General features: G+C 39.7%; 1 pseudogene; it reads right to left on the reverse strand.

Annotated features, from left to right (window-relative positions):
• Positions 1–8,511, reverse strand: part of LOC107707032 (plexin-A1-like) — a 239,176-nt pseudogene extending 230,665 nt beyond the window's left edge.
• Positions 8,512–8,939: the final 428 nt, after the last annotated feature.

The raw sequence follows: 8,939 nt of genomic DNA on the forward strand, positions 1-8,939 counted from the left end.
TTATGTAAAGCACTTTGAATTACCATTGTGTATGAAATGTGCTATACAAATAAACTTGCCTTGCCTTGCCTTGCCTAGATGTGTCTGAAAAATTGACCGTCTTAAAAAATAAATAAATAAATAAAGCTCTGTAGAAATTTTCTAAAAGGAAACAATGGGGGCAATTTTAAAAGACGTCCAATATTCATGTTTTAAAAGACAATAGAACTCAATTGATAAAATGCCAGATGCTATTTATTTGAATTATGTGCAATTCAACTCTGCGGACATACTAAGAAAAGTTTTATTTCCATATTCCTATGCAATTGCATAATAAAATGCATATAAAAGACATACTGTAGTGTAAATATAAAAATACACATTTTTCTTCAACATGAAATTTTAGATTCAAAATTTTCAATATCTTATTCACAAAGAAACAGCAAATAAACCATATTGTGCATTCACAGTCTCACTGAAGACACTGTTGAGTGCTTTATGGTGCCTAATCAGTCTAGACACAAGTATTTCTCTGCATAAACAAGTATACTTTTATCAACCTGCTTTCCAGCTAAAATCTGAATTAACTGGCAATAGGCTGTCAGAATTTGGATCCATTGAAAAGCTCCTTTGGGATGGCAACAAGAGGTGGCTAAGAAAACACCTCACAAATAGTGAATAGTAAAGGCAAAAAATATAGTTTACAAATAGTAAAGGCACACAGCCCAACACCCCTGTGGCTGAACACCTCCTAGTCATTCCATCAGAGTGACACTTTCAAATACACACACACACACATAATGTCATCTTCTCCCTCGCTCATTCAAACAGACACACACCTTCCACAGGCACCATAGCACATTACCTCTCTCCAAACAGAGTCTCGAAGGAGATTTAGTGTTGCCTCCTGCACACAGACAATCACACTAACCCACTAAGGCATGATGACACGCGTACAGTCCGTCCCCCACGACACCTCCGGGCTCTGCAGTGAAGCATGTCAAGCGAATTCCATCTGGGGAGAGGAATTTGACCTCCGACCTCTGTTTATGACCCATCAAAGGGAAGCCTGCTCATTGGTCTGGCAGAGTAATCACTTCCAGAATGGGCCACTCAAAGAGAGTGAGGTCGAGAGGGAGGGAGAGAGGAGATTTTCCAGGGAGACAGACTGCCTGCAGCCGGCTATGTTAAAGGAATCTGGCTGATGATGTTCAACAGAGCTCTACAGAGAGGCCCATGTTCAAAATGCAACTTAAACAACCTCTCAGAGAAGAAAGGAAAGGAAAGGAAAGGAAAGGAAAGGAAAGGAAAGGAAAGGAAAGGAAAGGAAAGGAAAGGAAAGGAAAGGAAAGGAAAGGAAAGGAAAGGAAAGGAAAGGAAAGGAAAGGAAAGGAAAGGAAAGGAAAGGAAAGAAAAGAAAGAAAGAAAGAAAGAAAGAAAGAAAGAAAGAACGAAGGAAAGAAGGAAAGAAGGAAAGAAAGAAAGAAAGAAAGAAAGAAAGGATTTAAAATTTTGGTAATAAGTCACATTTTGCAAAGGAGTTACAGGAAGGCAGCACACTCATAACAATAATCATTTGTACAACATAGTGAAATTACGAATTTCTTATGGCTATTGAAGAACTTTTAAGATTTTGCTATGTTTTACATATTACTGAAGAACTAGAAATGTTTGAAATGCATGAAAAAATTAATGTTCAAAAGAATATTTGAAAGAATTAAGGATTGCACAGGAGTTAAAGGAAGATAATGCACTCACAACAAGTAATTGTTCATAATATATTGTACGAAAATTGCAATAATGGTTAGATTTAGGGGATAAACTTTATGGCTGGGTTAGTTTGTGCGTTTCTTATGATTTTGCCATCTTGTACGAATTATGACCATGAGATCAGATTGTGGAGGAACTAAGGAATAATAACGGTGTGTTCACATTAACAGCAATTTGCAGTAATAAAGCAACCAAAAGTTGTTAATTTCCAATAAGATTTCGCAACAGCAACCACTGAACAAGTTAAGATGAGTTTGAAGGTTTATGCAAATCAGCAGGTACATAATCTATCAATGGGAGTACAGATAACCTCAAGTGTAAGAAAGTGTACGAGCATGAAACTTACCAGCATTAATCAATGCAACCACACCTTGAGAGAATAGCAAATCTGAATATACTTTCTGTAGTATGTGATGATTCCTATCTTATTTAGTTGAATATGGTGAATATTCCATTTAATTTCCGTTCAAACTCATCTCATTTTCCCCTGCATCCGTGTGAAGTTTTTTCAGTTCACTCATTTGATGCTGTTGTTGTCATAATCACCTTAAAAAGAAGCAGTCCATTCCTTCACTTGCTCGCTCTCAGACTGCTGGAAAAACATGATTAGCTGCTAGAAACATGATTAATGATTTTTGTTTCCCGAGCTGCTGCTCTGTCAGGAAGCATCATTACGGAATGAGAAGTTTGCTGGGCTCCCAAGAAGCCTGCAGTGACAAGGAGGTCCCACGTCAAAGACCCCCCGTGAGTTTAGAGGTCAAGGGGCAGCCTGGATTAGGAAGACACATCACCTCACTTTGGGATTTCAATTAACCCTTTCACAGTCCTCTGTTACTCGGGCAATGGATTAGCCTGGTGCTACAGATCCAATGCGCTGGTATGTCTCACCCGGATTAGACCTAATCCTGAATGAAAACCAACTTACAAAGCGAGCTCCAAATCAAACCCGCTTTTAGCCCAAAACCAGTCAAGCAAAGATCACCAGCAGCCAAAATTACAAAGCAAAGGTCCCGATCTATAATCCCAGAATGAACCACAAGTGAAAACAGTTGAGATTATGAGGTCAACTATCTGAATCCATTCTGGCTGTATTAAAGGTTGAACATCACCGCGAGAGATCAATACGCGCCATCTTTTAATGAGATATTAATTAAGAGGCGACTGAACAGCAGGGCCTTGACTTAACAAGCTCAACGCTCTTATTAAAACCAATTCAATACCATGAAATATTACATCTATAAATCTATCAAGAGAAAGCTTTATCTATCTATTGATTTGCTGAAACAACTTTACAGAGCGCTGCATTATAAACCATACCATATCTTGTGCATTCTATACATTTGTATCCGCATTAAAAACACACCTATATGGCTACCATTGACCACTTGAAAGGTCTTTTGGAGCGCCTGTGGTCCTCTGAGAGGGACGTCCCCTTGGGCCCCATCACTTTTAGTCTTACTTACATGGCCAGTCTAGAGATCTTGCATTATTTACTGGCTTTCAGTACACAAACCACAACTGCCTAAGGAAGTGCTTCAGCGGCAGTATCCAAGGAGAGACGACGGCCAAATGAAATGAACCAGACAGTAAATAGCCTATTATTGAGTTCACACTGCTTATACCATAAGGAGGAAATCACAAAGAGCAAAGCTGAACGGACCACAAAGAACAGAAAGGTAAGGAACATATTTGGCACATACAGCCCAAATTTACTTTTGCAAACCCTTATAAAACACGTGGCTATTCTTATTACTGATGTCGCTTTGCCTAAAGCTAAGCTTCCAGAGTCGCTTTCATCAAAAGGGGGAAATAAACAGACGATTCAAAGCAGACCTGAAGGGATGCGTTGTGAGGGATGCCTTTGAATACAGCAAAAAGAAATTTGGCTCGGAGATGCTGCAGGTCTGTGACTTCCATTACAAGAGGCCTAAAGCCCTTCTCGATACAAAACAGGCGAGCGAAAAGGAAAAACACCACGGCACCAGTTAATAATACCCTTAACAGCTGGTTTGGCATTAGTGAAACCTACCCTATGCTTAACATAATACATTGCGAGTGCCATGACAATACTATCCAGGATCAGTTGTAGGGGCCATAGAAAACTCCTCAGAGGGTGGTGGTAAAGCTGTAGTCTGCAAGCAGATGGCAGATAGCATTGATCGGATCCAAGCCCCGATAAGGCTGAGGGATAGATGCGCTGTCCTGGAAACTAGAAAGGAGAGGTGAGTGGAAAGGTCTCCCCCACCCTGTCCCAAAAGAGAAATCCACACCACTGACTGGTATTGACGTACATTAACGGTCCCAGACATTGTAATTTAATTCTAACAGCGTGTATCACTAATAATGTAATGTTCAATATGCATAAAGGGGTCAGGGACTGACCCGAGATGGGCGAAGGCTGCAAAAGCTCATTCGAGGGCCCCTTGACACTTTCATTCACCATGGTATGTGACCTGACAACGAGGTCGAAGGTCACACTTGGTATTTCAAGCACAAGTCGAATAGTTGGGGTAAATTCCGGGAACTGGTTCAAGACACAGCAGGTTGGTTCTTTAGCGAGAGGGTGCTCTCTCCATCACAGACACATCACTTACTTATTCCTAGAATAATGTGCTATGTAATACTGTTCAACGGTTAACTTATATGCTGCTGACTCATGTTTTCTGAAATGAGATACTCTTGGTCATGGTCAAGCTTCATCGGTCAAGCTTCTAATCTCACTCCCGGTCACATATTCTGACAGTAAAACAAGAAATACAGTAGCTCTACACAAAAGTAGAAGCTGAGTTTTTTTTCCCCTCCTAAATTAGCCGTTAGTTCTTTTATTCTGATGGGCGGTGAAAAAGAAAGAGGTTCCCAGCTGAGACCTCCAGTCTGTTGAGGGAGCAGGAAAAGCTGTATCTCCTCTGGACGACGGCCATGACAAACAAAACATGGCCTGACCCTTCATTCTCCAAACCCTGCTCAAGCCAAAGCACTATTTATACACACTCAATAACTCAGTAAAAGGAAATGGTAATGAATTAGATTTAACAGCGCTCTTTGCACGTCGTACCAAGGCACTAAAAATATACAACAAAGCAGGCTGCTAATAAGACTGATCAAATATAAAATGGAAGCCTAATCTCTATTCCTGTCATATTCCTATGGCATGAAGTATCTAAATATCACACTTTCTCAGAGGGATAACCATCTGCCAGCCTTCAGCGCACACTTATATAAATGTACATACTAGAAGAAAAGTGAAGGGAGAAACAATTTTATTATCTCTTCCTCTGATCTGATACAGTCAGCTTCAAAACTCTTCAGGCCTGACTGCCTTTATTGTGTTAGTTTGACGTCTCCGCAGATTTGAGGTGCAGAAAGAGCTGATAATGGATTGGAAGAGTAAATTAAATAACTTGTGTTTTATGATAAACTCAATCAAAAAACTATCATTGTCTGCCCTAGGAGTGATATTGAAGGAAACTAAAAAGACAAGTAATGAGATTCTACAAGCCTGCTATTCAAGAAAAGGAAAAAAGAAACCCCAAACTGGCAGCTGAAGCTGATAAATTTGGAGGAGAGATGCTTTCCGGCAAGATTATTAATGAATAATTGTTCAATTCATGTATGGAAGGCTGGGGCTAGTTGTCACATGGGCAATATCTCAGTTTCTGAGTCAAACGTCAAGCATTTTTTTTTTTTTTCAAACATCTAGAAAAACCCCAAAATAAGAACTTTAAATTAATTTTGTATTTCAAATTAAAATTCCAATATTTTGTTTTCTAAAACTGTTGGGTAAACAAGTATTTTAAAGGGGTCATATGATGCGATTTCATTTTTTCCTTTCTCTTTAGAGTGTTACAAGCTCTTGGTGCATAAAGAAGATCTGTAAAGTTGCAAAGACTAAAGTCTCAAATCCAAAGAGATATTCTTTATAAAAGTTAAGTTAGCCACACCTACCTAAAAATTCGTATACATCCCGAAGACTTAAAGGCAATGTCCAATACAGAAATTGACTTTCAGAAATAAGCCAACCTTACGTAATATTCACTAGAACAAAAGGTGTGACAACTAGCCCTCCCCCAGCTATAAATGTAACTTATGCTCGTGACTGTCTAATAGTGACGTACTGCAGTGGTTCCCAACCCTGGTCCTGGAGGCAACCCAACACTGCACGTTTTGCATGTCTCCTTAATCAAACACACCTGATTCAGGAGTGGACACGGAGCTTTAATACAGCCCACAGGCCACTCGACACCGGCAGACAGACTCGAGAGGAGGCTGGCACTGACAACCTCGAAGGTGAGGATGTCAGGGATATTTAAAACATCCGTCAATCACAGCAAAGGCCGAGTACGCGGAATATAACGACTCAAAACGAGATTAATTCTGACATGGCGCACTTCGTTTCCCACAGTGTCACACAGAGGCGAACCGCTTTGACATAAAGGTGGACGTTTATGCCTAGAACGTTGAGATTGATGCTCTTTCATCACTTCATAAGACAAACTCCATCACACTACCAGGGACTGTATTGGCAGTATGATAATTCACAAAGACTCTAGATTTAGATTATTCATTGGATTACTTTGAAAAACAACCTTTGTGTTGAATTATTTTAGATCGATTTAAAAAGGAACCGGTCCAGGTTCTAGATGAGATCAGACCAAATTCTAGCACCAATAACTTTTATGAGTCGATTCTTTTTAGTCAATCCAAACACCAGTATGGTGCGGTTCCCAAAAAACAACTCTTTTGAGCTGAATCTTTTTAGTGAAACCAAAACAAAACGCGACCAATTTTCCTAAGAACGAGTCGGTTATTTTTTGTACATCAAATAGGCCTACGCATAAGCTTTGTAAACAGTTCTATTCAGTAACATCAATGAATAAATAAAATATATTAACACATTTTGATCGCTTATCTTTAATACAACATATAGAGTTAGTGCCAATAATTAGATTGTATTCACGCTACCGCTAGGAAAGCTGTGTAAACAAACATTTACATTTAAATCCGAAATTCTCAACGTTTAGCAACAGACTGCTATGGTCAGGTAAATGGATTAATATTTCTTTCTCAGAAGTAGCCTACTAAAAGAATCGGCAATGGGTCCGTTAAGGAACGCGAACCATTAAGAAGAATCGGAACCAGAATCGTTCGATTCCTCAGAATTTCCATCACTACAAAGAAGCCATTCCATAATGTGATTGTGAGCTACTTCAAGAACGGAACCGAATTAAATGGCATCACTATGATCCATCCGTTGGGACCAAAAGGCAAGCGTTTTATAGGATATAGGCAACAAACCGTCAATAAACACATAATACGAGTGTTTATATAAAACACGTAACTTTTGGAAAGATGACGCGCGCTCGCAGTAGTCTGCTTTTCACCATAAGAAAACCTTTCAGTCCAGTTGCGAGAGCTCTAATGCTGACTGAGTGGTTGAAGTGTAGTACATTTAAACGACCAAATTTCGATAAACACCAAATTTCATGCAACACCTTTACTTTAGAAATAAACGTATTCTTCCCAATGTGAAACTCCTATCAGTCATATTATGAAAAAGCCAATATCGAACCGTCTGTGGAAGGACGCCGAGCTAGAAAGCTCAAAACATTTACAAAAAACGTAATCTTTCAGTTCACTTACTGCAAGCAAACACAGACGAGTCTTTTTTTTTTTTCTTAAAATCATTGTTAAAATCAAAACATAACGTTAAAATGTGTAATAAAAGCACTTTACTGACATCTTCTAGTGAATGAAGCAGAGCATCCCGTAGGCTACATACTGTACACTACATAAACATACAAACACAGTAGGCTAACTTGGACTGTCAGTTTCCCGCCTCACAAAAGAAAATATATGTGTCTGCTCAATTCAAACCAGACAATAAAGATTCTGAGATTTGAATTAATCTAATAGAGCTTTATATGTTAAGAATATGCAGATATTACATGCGTGAAATTGCAATTAGAAATTCGCCTTATATTAGATTTCTGCCTCTCATGCAGCCCAACAGTTCTAACCTACATCCAATTTTGCCGAATTCCCATCTGAATCAGTCTTGGCGAGAATTTACAGACAGTCAACCCACATACTGTCACAATGATACTGTCAATCCAAATAACTGTACACTGAGAGGTGTTGGACAAAGCCTGGTTTATATATTTAAACATATCAAACCCTCCTCCCTATGCAGTTAAGCGTAACCCTAAAAGTGTGATTTGCAGTGGTGAACTGAGCTATCCAACAAATGCATCGTTTACATTCTGCATATTCCCAGAGAACGCCCCTGTACCCACACAACCTGATTGTTACTTATTTCAGTAAAGCAGTTGAACCACAGGGAATCTAACCAAGTTAGTCATCCACTATTGCTGCTCAATGCCGATATCCTCTTGTTTAATGCGTCAGTTAATACGCACTGAGGTGTCAACCCGCATACAAAATGTTCACATCGCACTCATCGGCTGTTCCGACGCAATCAAGTATCGATACATTCATTGTAAACGCCGAAGAAAACAGCGCGCCACACGCATTTTCCCCCCAAACAAACTGCACTGAAAAGTCACGCCTGTGCGCAAAGAACCGAGGTTACTTACTTGTGCTCTTGATGCCTTGGTTTATTATCCTCGCCATGCGTAAAATCTCAAACTTGAGTACATTTTCTCGGCAGTAGTGTGTAAAGCGCCGCATGCACTTTCCGTGTGTGAAGTCTCAGCACGGCATGAATGAGGAGGAATGCGGTCCGCGCGCCCTGATCGAGACGCAGCCTCGTTTTGAGTCTCGGGGAACCCGCTGCCTGATACATATATCTCGCGTCGCGGCCAGGCGGCGACATTGAGCGCGCTGGAACCTGTATGGTGAAATATACAGTTAGTCTGTAGTCCCGAATACCGGTCCGTTGCACCACCTGTCGATGTATATAAGCACATTTATTACAATCACACAGACGACTATTTGTTTGTCGTTTGTGTATGTCAGCCAAGCATACAGTAGAGGATATGCATAAATAGCTTTAGATGAATACTGTAACAACGGGTGAGTTGTAATACCATCATTATTCTAATTGGTTTAAACAATTAGAAATGAGCCAAAAGAGTGAAATATTTCCTATAGGCCTATGTGTATTTTATAATAATCATGTTAAAAATTAAATGTGGGTTGTAGGCCCACATAAATTATTTTGAACAAGTATA

Source organism: Sinocyclocheilus rhinocerous, unplaced genomic scaffold (assembly GCF_001515625.1).
Source record: "Sinocyclocheilus rhinocerous isolate Xijiao unplaced genomic scaffold, SAMN03320098_v1.1 scaffold714, whole genome shotgun sequence".
Taxonomy (NCBI): domain Eukaryota; kingdom Metazoa; phylum Chordata; class Actinopteri; order Cypriniformes; family Cyprinidae; genus Sinocyclocheilus; species Sinocyclocheilus rhinocerous.